Source organism: Pseudorca crassidens, chromosome 5 (genome assembly GCF_039906515.1).
Source record: "Pseudorca crassidens isolate mPseCra1 chromosome 5, mPseCra1.hap1, whole genome shotgun sequence".
NCBI lineage: Eukaryota > Metazoa > Chordata > Mammalia > Artiodactyla > Delphinidae > Pseudorca > Pseudorca crassidens.
The window spans coordinates 25,437,942-25,449,592 of NC_090300.1; the positions used below are offsets into that span (position 1 = coordinate 25,437,942).

At 35.2% G+C, this 11,651-nt stretch overlaps 1 long non-coding RNA gene across 3 annotated transcripts in view; it reads right to left on the reverse strand.

The window, feature by feature from the left end:
• The window catches only part of LOC137224728 (uncharacterized), a 398,425-nt gene extending 387,364 nt beyond the window's left edge, over positions 1-11,061 (reverse strand). The window contains exon 1 of one of the 3 annotated variants that reach the window (XR_010943478.1): positions 10,931-11,061. This is a non-coding gene — a long non-coding RNA (uncharacterized lncRNA). The other 2 variants (XR_010943479.1, XR_010943480.1) reach the window with 2 other exon arrangements.
• Between the last annotated feature and the right edge of the window lie 590 nt (positions 11,062-11,651).

The following is an 11,651-nucleotide window of genomic DNA, read 5'->3' on the forward strand; positions in this document are numbered from 1 at the left end:
TGAGTCATGAGCTATATGACTGCAAAGTGGGAAGAAACTGAGAGAGCAGCAGATAAGACTCCTGGAAGGCATTAAAGGGAATCAGATCCTACTAACTGTGTTGCAAACTTCATCAAGGAGTCCACCCAAAAGTGCCAAGAATGCTTCCCCTGCAGATCCCCCCAGTTGGCCCATGGGTACCACCGGCACTCCATGTACCTAACTCACATACCCCCAACCCTGTGGCTAGCTCCCTGAGTGCACTCCGTATGGTGGTGACACTGAGCTTTGGAAAATAGCTAGCGAGCACTTGAAAAAAGCTGGTCCAAATCTACAAGACAGGGAGAGACCTCAAACTTGAGCTTTAGCTCTACCCTTGGGAAAGCAAAAGAGAGACTATCAGCACCTGGCTGAGTGCATTGCAGGACCGACAGAAAGGAATACAAGTTTAAAAATTCTGCCCCAAGAGGGAGCAAGAAATGTGGAGCAGGTGTATCCACAGAAGGTCTGAGAATGCCACAGATTACTAGGAGGGCTGACAGAGGCATTTCTCTCCAGAGTCAGTCAGTAGAGACTAGAGGAGGACACCGTTACTACAAATGGAAAGATAGCAACTCAAGACTTCAAGGAACATGAAAAATCAGGGAAACATGATACCACCAAGGATCACAATAGTCTTCCAGTAACCAACCCCAAAGACATGGATATCTGCGATTCACCCTGTAAAGAATTCAAAATAACTATTTAAGGAAGCCCAATGAGCTACAAGGAAACACAGGAAGACAATTCAATGAAACCAGGAAAACAACATACAAACAAAATAGGAAGTTTAATAAACAGATAGAAATAAGAATAAGAAAGAACCAAACAGAAATTCTAGAGCTGAAGAATACAATGAATGAAAGAAAAAAAATTCAATATAAAGAACTGATAGAAGAATGGATCAAGCAAAAGGAAGAATCTGTGAATTAGAAGGCAGGACCTTTGAAATTATTCAGTCAGAGGAGAACAAAAAAGAAAAAAAAAAAGAGTGAAGAAAGTCTACATGATCTATGGGATACCAGCAAAAGAAATAATCTACTAATTATTTGAGTCCCAGAAGCAGAAGAGAGGGAAAAGGGGACAGAAAGCTTATTTTTTTTAAATGACTGAAAACTTCCCAAATGTCAGAAAATATTTGGACATCCAAGTTCATGAAGCTCATAAGTCAAACAAACTTAACTTTAAAATGTCTTCTTCAAGATACATTATAATAAAACTGCCAAAAAGCAAAGACAGAAAAAAAATCTTGAAAATAGCAATGGAAAAAAAGGTTGTAACTCACAATGGAACTCCCATAAGGTTATTAGCAGATTTCTCAGCAGAAACCTCATAGGCCAGGAGACAGTAAATATGATATACTCAAAGTACTGAAAGAAAAAAAAAAAGAACCTACCAACCAAGACGACTCTATCTGGGAAAGCTGTCTTTCGGAAACAAAAGAGAGAAAAAGAATGCCCCATACAAACAAAGCTGATAAGAGTTCATCACCACTAGACCTGCCTTATGAGAAATCCTGAAAGGAGTTCTTCAGGTTGAAATGAAAGGACACTGATTAATAACATGAAAACATATGAAAATATACAACACACTGACAAAGGTAAGTATACAGTCAAATTCAGAATACTCTAATACTATAATATGGTTGTATATTAACCACTTACTCTAGTATAAGGGTTAAAGGACAAAAGTATTAAAATTAACTATAGCTACAATCATTTGTTAATGAATACACATTATAAAAGAGAGAAATTATGACAGCAAAAACATAAAAGTGGTAGTAAAAGGGTAGAGTTTTTGTATGTGATTGAAGTTAAATTATTATCAGTGCAAAATAGATTGCTATATATATATATATATATATATATATATATATAATGTTTTATGTAAGCTACCTGGTAACCACAAAGCAAAAGCCTACACTAGATACACAAAAGATAGAAAGAGGAAATCAAAGCATGTCACTATGAAAAATTCTTAATTTTCAAAGGAAGAGAGTGAGAAAGAATAAAACAAGGGGACTGTAAAACAGCCAGAATAATGAATAAGATGGCATTAGTAAGTCCCTACTAATTAGTAATTACTCTAAATGTAAACTGATTAAATTATCCAATCAAAAGACACTGAGTGGCTGGATGGGTAAAAAAGACCCAACTAAATCCTAAAATTTTTATGGAGCCACTGAGGACCCTAGATAGCCAAAGCAATCCTGAGAATGAAGAACAAAGCTGGAGGTACCATGCTTCTGCTTTCAAACTGTATTACAAATCTAGAGCAATCAAAACAGCAGGACACTGGCATAAAAGTAGACACATAGGCCAATGGAACAGAATCAAGAGCCCAGAAATAAACCCTCAACCACTATCTGACAAGGGAGTCAAGAATACTCAATGGGGAAAGGAGTCTCTCTTCAATAAACAATGTTGAGAAAACTGGATAATTACATGCAGAAGAATGAAACTGGACCCCTATCTTACACCACTCACAAAAATTAACTCAAAATGGATTAAAGACTTAAACGTAAGACCTAAAATGCCTAGAAGAAAACATAGGGAGAAGCTCCTTGACATCCTGACAATGACTTTTTTTGGATATGACACTAAAAGCACAAGTAACAAAAGCAAAAATAAATAAATGGACTACATCAAACTAAAAAGCTTCTTCACAGCAAAAGAAACAATCAACAAAATAAAAAGGCAAACTAATGAATAGGAAAAATATTTGCAAATCATATATCCAATAAAGGGTTAATAACCAAAATATATAAAGAACTTGTACCATACTATTTAGTCAATAGTTAAAAAAAAATCCAATTAAAAAATGGGCAGAGGAACTGAAAGATACTTTTCCAAGGACGATATACAAATGGCCAACAGGTACATGAAAAGATACTCAACATCACTAATCATCAGGGAAATGCAAATCAAAACAACATGTCACTTCACATCTATTAGAACAGATTTTATCAAAAGAAAAGAGATAGGGCTTCCCTAATGGCACAGTGGTTAAGAATACACCTGCCAATGCAGGGGACATGGGTTTGAGCCCTGGTCTGGGAAGATCCCACATGCCACAGAACAAGTAAGCCCATGCACCACAACTACTGACCTGCGATGTAGAGCTCGTGAGCCACATCTACTGAGCCTGTATGCCACAACTACTGAAGCCCATGCACCTAGAGCCTGTGCTCCACAACAAGAGAAGCCGCCGCAATGAGAAGCCTGAGCACCACAATGAAGATAGCCACCGCTCGCCTCAACTAGAGAAAGCCTGTGCGCAGCAATGAAGACCCAATGCAGCCAAATATAAACAAATAAAATAAATTAATTTAAAAAAAGAAAGAAGAAGAGCGATAACAAGCAAGGATGTGAAGAAAAGGGAATCCTTATGCACTGCTGGTAGCAATGTAAATTGGTATAGCCACCCTGGAAAATAGTATGGAGGTTCTTAAAAATTAAAAACAGAGCTACCATATAATCTAGCAATCCACTTCTGGGTAGGCATCCAAAGTAAATAAAATCAGGATATTGAAAAGAAATCTGTACCCCCGTATTCTTGCAGCATTATTCACAGCTGCCAATATAGAAACAACCTAAGCGTCTGCCTACAGATTAATGGATAAAGAAGATATAGTGTGTATGTGTGTGTGTGTGTGTGAATATTATTTAGCCATGAGAAAGAAGGGAATCCTGCCATTTCTGACAACATGGATAGCCCTACATGGCATTATGCTAGGTGCAATAAATCAAACAGATAAAGACAAACACTGTATGATATCACTTATATGTGAAATCTTAAAAAGCTGTATTCATAGAAACAGAGTAGAACGGTGGTTGCCAGGGGCTGGGAGATGAGGGACATGAGGGATGTTGGTCAAGGGTCCAAACTTCCAGTTATAAGATGAATAAGTTCTGAGGATCTAATGTACAGTATGGTGACTATAGTTAACAATACTGCATTATATACTTGAAAGTTGCTAGGAGAGTAGGTCTTAAATGTTCTCACCATAAAAAAGAAATGGTAATTATGTGATGTGATGGAGATGTTAACTAACACTACTGTGGTAAACATTTTGCAAAGTATAAGTGTATCAAATCATCACAGTGTACACAGTAAACTTATACAATGTTTTATGTCAATTATATCTCAATAGACTCAGAATAGAAAACTGGCTTCTAATCAAGGAGGCAAATACTGCCCTAAATATCCTGGCCCTAAAAAAGAAAATCAGTATCATTAAGCAAATATGCAAAGAATATATAATTATGCAATAAATATATACTCTGCGTATTCATGCTTTTGTCATTAACAAGTCATATTATTTTGAAAACTATAAAGAAAAAATATTTTCTCTGAAAAGTATTCGTGAATGTTTTGATGCAGCAATCACTGTGTCATTGAAGTCATCTTTAAGAACAATGATTCCATTCTTTCAGAAAAATTAAGAACAAATTCAGGAGTACTATGTGACAAATTCCTGGTTTGCCTAGAGAGGGTTTTATTGGCATTTCTTACTCCATTTCTATGAGTTTCACTTTCTGGTTCTATCATTCTGAAAAGATGGGGTAAAAAAAGCTTGATAGTTCTTATTAAATGTCACGTGCAAATTGTTACTTAAATTTTTCTTAAGTTTAAGGGTTATTTTTCTTCTATTTTTTCATTTCTGTGTAACTTCTCATGATTTTAGAAATTACATATACTTCAACCATAATATAAGCAATGGATACATGTATACGTATACATATATATTAAAGTGTTCACACATAATTTCTTCTAGTATATTCAATATGGTAAGAAATATAAAATTATTTTTAGAAAATAAATGGGAAATATTTTGTCATATTGTGGTCACATGAATAATGTATTACATTTTAATTAAGTTATATTTCATAAATCATTAATTTATTTTCTTAGTTCACATCAATATTTAGTGTATTTACTTTCTCAGGGGGTGTTTTGTTTTCTCTTTCATGCTCCACAGGCCTCCATTAAAGCTAAAATATACCACTCTCTCACTTTGTCCCAGCTTACTCTCTCACGAAGTGAGAGAGTGGCATGGACTTATATATACTACCAAATATAAAATAGATAGCTAGTGGGAAGCAGACGCATAGCACAGGGAGATCAGCTCGGTGCTTTGTGACCACCTAGAGGGGTGGAATAGGGAGGGTGGGAGGGAGGGAGACGCAAGAGAGAAGAGAGATGGGGATATATGCATATGTATAGTGGATTCACTTTGTTATAAAGCAGAAATTAACACACCATTGTAAAGCAATTATACTTCAATAAAGATGTTAAAAAATATAATAAAGTATACCAATAGATCACTAAAGAGTCATTTATTAAAGCATCCCTTTGCTTTTAGTATTTGTGACTAGTGTCCTTTAATGTAAAGTGAACAGAAATATTATCCAAGTTATAGTTCTTCATTCAGCGGCTACATAATACAGGCATGAATATTTTAAAGGTACACTAAAATATATGAAATCTATACATGTGATATTTTCATTCTCATGTAACTTTCATTCTGATGTCAGTTTGAAATCATATATTTCTAAATACTACATAAAGATTCAGAGGTTAGTTTAGACTTACTTCTTTCTCTATTCTGCCAAAAAACAAAAATGGAGGAAAAAAGGCTTAGCATTAATCACTAGTGTTAAATAAACACAACAAGATAAATGAATAGAACCAAATGTGAAGAAAATGGCCAAATTAAAATGTGACATAGTAATTAGAGTCCCTTAAGACCTAGTCATTAATGCATATTTATGGCTACATTTTCATAATTGGCTAACAAAAATTATTTGTCCCCCAAGAACTTGAAAAGAAATAAGGTGTTCATCCAAGAATTAAGCTTCAAAAATAATGCATAATAAATCTTCTCAAAAAGGGAGGATGAGTCTCAGGTCAAGTATACATGACTATATAATAATCTAATTGACAGTTTTACTAAAACGTGAGGAAAAATGTGTGAAAGCCAGTTTGGTTAATATGAAAGCAAAGAAGAAAAACAAAATTTATGCCCAACTGAGGCAGGTAGCCTCCAAGATGGTCTCCAATAATTCCTGCCTCCTGGTATTCAAATCCCATATGATCTCTCCCATATTGTAACAGCATTAGTCGGAATGACCAATAAAAAATGGCAAAAATGTCCATAGATGAATGGATAAAGGTGTGGTACATATATACAATGGAATACTACTCAGCCATAGAAAAGAATGAAATAACGCCATTTGCAGCAACATGGATGGACCTAGAGATTATCATAACTAAGTGAAGTAAATTAGACAGAGAAAGACCATATGATATTATTTATATGTGGGATCTAAAATATGACACAAATGAACTTATCTGCAAAACAGAAACAGACTCACACACATAGAGTACAGACTTGTGGTTGACAAGGGATGGAGGGGAGGGGAGGGATGGATTGGGAGTTTGGGGTTAGCAGATGCAAACTAGTATATTTAGAATGGATAAACAATAAGGCCCAACTGTATAGCAAAGGGAACTGTATTCAATATCCTGTGATAAACCATAATGGAAAAGAAAATGAAAAAGAATGTGTGTGTGTATATATATAACTGAACCACTTTGCTGTACAGGAGAAATTAACACAACATACAGATAAGTAACACAAAATCTAAGCACAACAGCAGAGAGAGAGAGAGACCAGTGGGCACTAAATTTTTATTTTCAGACTCACTAATAAAGGTTTTCCCTTAAATGTATATAAATGGGAAGACTTTCCACCAATAACCTCCAAGACATATTTGACATGAATGACCCCATGTGTTTTACATGTATCATGCAATCTAGGCTGCCATTAAGCAATTCATCAATATAATTCCTCTTTTCCTGGTTTTAGTATTCACTAAGCAACCCTCTGACTGATTTGACTTTCCAAGAAATCTGACTACAAAGAGAAACTGCACTGATCATGCTGGCATGAGTATTCAGATCACTGGGAAAGGTGCTCTCCCTTCTAGATTAAATTGGCGATCTGATTTTAGACATTGTGTTGAGAGACTAGTTACTATGAGTCTGCCACTGACAGTGTGCTTTTGATGGGTTGTGAAACTTGGGATTCTGAGTCTAAAAGAATAGAGACAGATCATCAATGCACAAAACTTAGTCTATTTACAAAAGTAGTATCTTCTTGGGAGGACAGACCATAATCCTTCTGCAGATGACACTTCCCTTAAAACCAACATTTCTTTGTGAGAGTACCACATGGCTTAATAGCAACATGACAAAAGAAATACCCTATCTCTGAAATCAAGTGAGAATTCACATCACAGTCACATTTCATACCATGGAAGCTCCATGAGGACAGGCGTTCTGTCCTGTTCATTCATTGATATATCTTGTGCTGGGTGCAGTAGGTATTCAGTAAATTTTCATCAAATGAACATAAACTTAAATACTACTCAAACACTCTTGTGTGTTTCACTACTCAGTTCCTTCCCTCATTCCTCACAAAAGCCATCGTATATCTTTCTTAATTTCTTCATACATCTAAAAGTGAAACATCTCCTATTAGTAAATGACTTATCTCTTACTTCACAATTAAAATGTGAATTTTCAAGGGAAGATATCTCTTAACTCCCAGCCACAAAATCTATATCAATTTGTGTCAACAATAAGACATACTAACATATCCTAAAGACCATTCCATATTCACACATACATATATACCTAATTTGGTGAATTTTTGACTTGATCCTAATTTTCTAATTGAGTTATAATTAACATACAATATTATATTAGTTTCAGGTGTACAACATAGCGATTCAATATTTTTATGCATAATGAAATGATCACTATAACCAGTTATCATCCATCATCAAAAATGTTGTTACAGTATTATTGACTACATTTCCTATGTGTACATTACATCCCCATGACTTATTTATTTCACAGCTGGAAATTTATACCTTTCAATCCCCTTCACCTCTTTTGTCTGTCCCCCCACCTCCTTCCCCTCTGGCAACTACCAGTTCTCTGTATCTATGAGTCTGTTTCTGTCTTGTTTTGTTCACTTGTTTTGTCTTTTAGATTCCACTTATAAGTGAACTCAGACAGTATTTGTTTATCCCTGTCTGACTTATTTCACTTAGCATAATACCCTCCAGGTCCATCCATGTAATTTGAAAAGATATATGTTCCCCTACCTGCACCCCTATTTACAATAGCCAAGATATGGAAGCAACCTAAGTGTCCATCAACAGAAGAATGGATAAAGAAGATGTGGTATATATATAAAATGGACTATTATTCAGCAATAAAAAAGAATGAAATCTTGCCATTTGCGGCAACATGGATGGAACTAGAGGGTATTAAGCTAAGTGATTTGTTCCTAATTTTAGTGAAAAATCTACAATGTCACCATTTAGCACAATACTGACTTTTGGCTTTGTAGATATAAATGTAAAGGATGTAGATGTAAATGTATATCTAGCCCTCCTCTACCAAAAATTTTAATCAAAGAACAGATGCATCACAAATTGTATAACATCATTTCTAAGTTTTAGAATAATATTCTGGCTAATAAATTCCTAGGTCAAAGGGTACATATCTTTACATTATGAAATATATTGTCCTATTATTCTCAGTAATTTTACCACTATTATTTGTTTTCTGTTTTTGTTTTCTGTGTTCTTTTTCTTTTTTTGGCGGTGCCACACAGCTTGCAGGATCTTAGTTCCCCAACCAGGACTGGCAGTGAAAGCGCAGAGTCCTAACCACTGGACTGCCAGGGAATTCCCTTTACCACTACTTTATGGGAGATTCTATATCCACATCTACTAGATATTATAAAATGTTGACTAATTTCTTAGAGAAAATTGTTTTTTGCATGAATCCTTTATTTTGCATATCTTTCAATTAAATGTGAGTTTGGTCACTTTTTTTGGTATGTGTTTAAGCCATTTGAATATTTTTCCAGTACGATGCCTGTTTCTTTTAAGATTTTAAAAAATATTTTTCTATACATCTCTTACTTACTGATATGTGTGAACTCATTTCATAAAATTAATCTTTTTAATTTTAAAAATACTTTGTTATTACTCATTTGACACATTTATATTATATCCCTAGTTTTTTTGATAGTTTTATTACTATTTGATATATATATAACATATATATTAAAGAGTTACAAAATATATGAATAAAATGAACACCCAACTTCATAACTACCTTGCATCTACCCATGAGGTCTATAAAACAATTTGGGGAAAACTGACTACTGAGTTTTCCAATTCATTCAGACTACCTGGTCCTCCATTTCTTTACTCTTAGATTTATTCCCATGTTTGTTGGTATGGATGCTATTGTAAATGTATTGCTTTTTAAAATTCTACATTCTAGTTTGGTTTTTAATCACTTCATTCCCTTGCTAAATTCACTGTCTAAATCTAGTAGTTTATGTTTATATTTTTTTAGAATTTTTCTATCCTACACACCATGCTGTGTGTGAATAATAACAGAGTTTTATTTCTTGTACTCTAGGCCTTGCATTTTTCTTCTTGCTTCATTGTAATAGTTATGACATCTAGGACAATGACAAATAAACATGGTAAGTGTGGGTGTCCTTGCCTTATTCCCAGTCTCTGAGGGAAACTTTAATATTCACAGCCAATTAGCATGCTATTTGCTATATTTTGGGTAGATATCTTTAAAATAATTTAAGCTTATTCTTAGCTTACAAATGTTTCTATCATAAAAAGGTGTTATATTTTACCAAATGCTATTTCTGCATCTATTGAAAAGATTACCTGATTTTCTCCCTTATTTTGTTATGGTGGGGAATTATACTAAGTAATTTAAAAATATTAAACCCAACCTCAAATTTCTTAGAATAACCTCAACTTCTTCTCAAGTATAATCTTTGTATACATTGCTTGATGAATTTGATAATAGTTTGCTTTGAATCATCACATCCTTGTTTATGAGAGATATTTTAAAAATTTCTGTTCACGCTTTTTTCGTCAAAATTTTGCATAAAACAAGGTAGGGAATTTTCCCTTTTTTTCTATTCTCTTTAATGTTATTTTCTATTATAAAAGCTTCATATGTTCAACAGTAAATCACCTAAACCTGTTATTTTTTAAATGCAGGTGTAAGTATATGCATGTGAAGGATTTAATTATGAATCCAATATCTTTGATAGGTATAGGCCTATTCAGATTTTCTGTTTCCTCCTGTATTGGTTTTAGTGACTTGTGCTTTTAAAAATTCGCTAGCAAGTACCTGTTCATAATTTCAGCTTTATTATCTTTTTAAATCCTGCAGAAACTGTACTATTGTTTCCTTTCTCACTTCTGATATTCGTCAATTTTATTTTTTCTCTTTCTCTGGACAGAGGTTGATATGTTTTATTAGTGATTTCAAGGATGGTGCCTTTGACTTGGCTGATTATCTCAATTGTACATTTATTTTCTATTTTACTATTTTTTCTTGTTTTATTCTTTTGTCTATTTTTAGGTTAAATTTATGTTTTTCTTCTAATTTCCTGAGATACATTTAGAAATTAACTTTCAGTCTTAATTTTTGTCTAATAGATTCACCAACGACATCATTCTGTTCCTGCTTAGATGTAGAAAATAAGAGTACATTACTTCCACACAGTGAGAAAAATCCAGAAAATCTCCAAACCATAACTTTTTTTTAGCCAGTAAGAGAACTGAGGTCAAAAGGCAACCAGGTGAACTGAATTTCAAAGGGTTATAAAGGCCTCTGAGGCGATACAAACGCAAACTGTTTTACCTTTTACAAAGCACTGGAGGAAGAGGCGGCCACCATACAGGAGTAAGAAGAAAAGTAACAATTTCACAAATCCAGAGTAGCCGGCATAGTGTGAACTTTAGGATCCATGGGAGCCCCAGACAAAAGCGGAGCCTGAACTCACCTGAATCACTTTTTCCAGCCTCTAAACCCCGTGCTTCTGGGCGCAGAACTGGAGACCTGAGCGAACCCTCCTCTCCAGCCAGCCTGAAACACCGCCCACTTCCGGGAACCTGCTCTCAGCCAGCAAAAGCCTTCAGCTGTGCAGACAGAACGCTCGCCCCTAGGGTTCAAGAAAAGATCTACTCACTCTGATGAAGGGGTGGAAAGGTAACACCCTTGCCCCTGTTTTGGGGAAAGAGAAACGGCTGCTGGGGGGAAGCTGAGAGGTAAAAGCTGCCCGCACTTAAGTGGGAAACAGGAATATCCACCTGCCCACACCGGAGAGCCTTGAACACAGAAACAATAATCCCTCCCACCACCAGTCCCAGGCCAGGGTATACTGCTACCGAGAGAGCAGTAAAGCAGAAGCCCCCAGCCCCTGGAGGTAGGGCAGGAAACCTGATTGAGCAGGGAATCCCGCCCTGCGCTAATACAAAGCACAGTGTGCTGTCACTGGGGGTGGGGGTGGGGGGGAGGCCGCGGAGCTCTCTCCAGCAGGCCTAGAGGGAAATTTAGAGATGAGTGTTTATACTGGGAAAAAAAGAAAGGTTTCAAATCAATGAATTCAGCTTCCTCAAAAAAAAAAAAAAAAGAAACAAACAAACAGAAAGGAAAGCAAATACGCCTATTAAGAGAAAGAGAGGAATAATGAAGATACAAGCAGAAATCAATGAAATAGTAAA